Source organism: Camelina sativa, unplaced genomic scaffold (assembly GCF_000633955.1).
Source record: "Camelina sativa cultivar DH55 unplaced genomic scaffold, Cs unpScaffold08034, whole genome shotgun sequence".
NCBI classification, from domain to species: domain Eukaryota; kingdom Viridiplantae; phylum Streptophyta; class Magnoliopsida; order Brassicales; family Brassicaceae; genus Camelina; species Camelina sativa.
In genome coordinates, this window is record NW_010929103.1 from 1 (window position 1) to 445 (window position 445).

Consider the following 445-nt stretch of genomic DNA (forward strand, 5'->3'; position numbering starts at 1 on the left):
GTTTTATAATTAAAATTTGAAACAGAAATCCACGTGGCAAAATTTTACTGGACAGATGACTTGTGCTTTATAGTATAAAGGATTTATGGAATATAATAATAAAGAATAAAAACGTCGCTTTGGCCGAGTGGTTAAGGCGTTTGCCTGCTAAGTAAATGGGGTCTCCCCGCGAGAGTTCGAATCTCTCAGGCGATGAAACTTTTTTTTTTTTTGTTTTTTTTTTTGATTTATTAATAGTGAAAAAATCTGATCCTTTTTAAATTTTTTTGACAGAGTAAAAATCTGATCTAAAAAAGTTTGTTAAAAAGAATACAAATCTGAAAACTCATAATAACAAGAAATTTATTCATTTTTGGGATAATGGGGGGGTTGATTTTAGGAAATAAAAAGTAACGAAGTTTTGTGTGAATCTTTAAATTCTGAAAGCAAACGTCAAAAACTTTTT

At 29.2% G+C, this 445-nt stretch overlaps 1 non-coding gene across 1 annotated transcript; it reads left to right on the forward strand.

Annotated features, from left to right (window-relative positions):
- The first annotated feature begins 113 nt into the window (after nt 1-113).
- TRNAS-GCU lies at nt 114-195 on the forward strand. The gene has a single exon. It is a non-coding gene; the product is annotated as a tRNA-Ser (tRNA).
- The last annotated feature ends 250 nt before the right edge of the window (nt 196-445 follow it).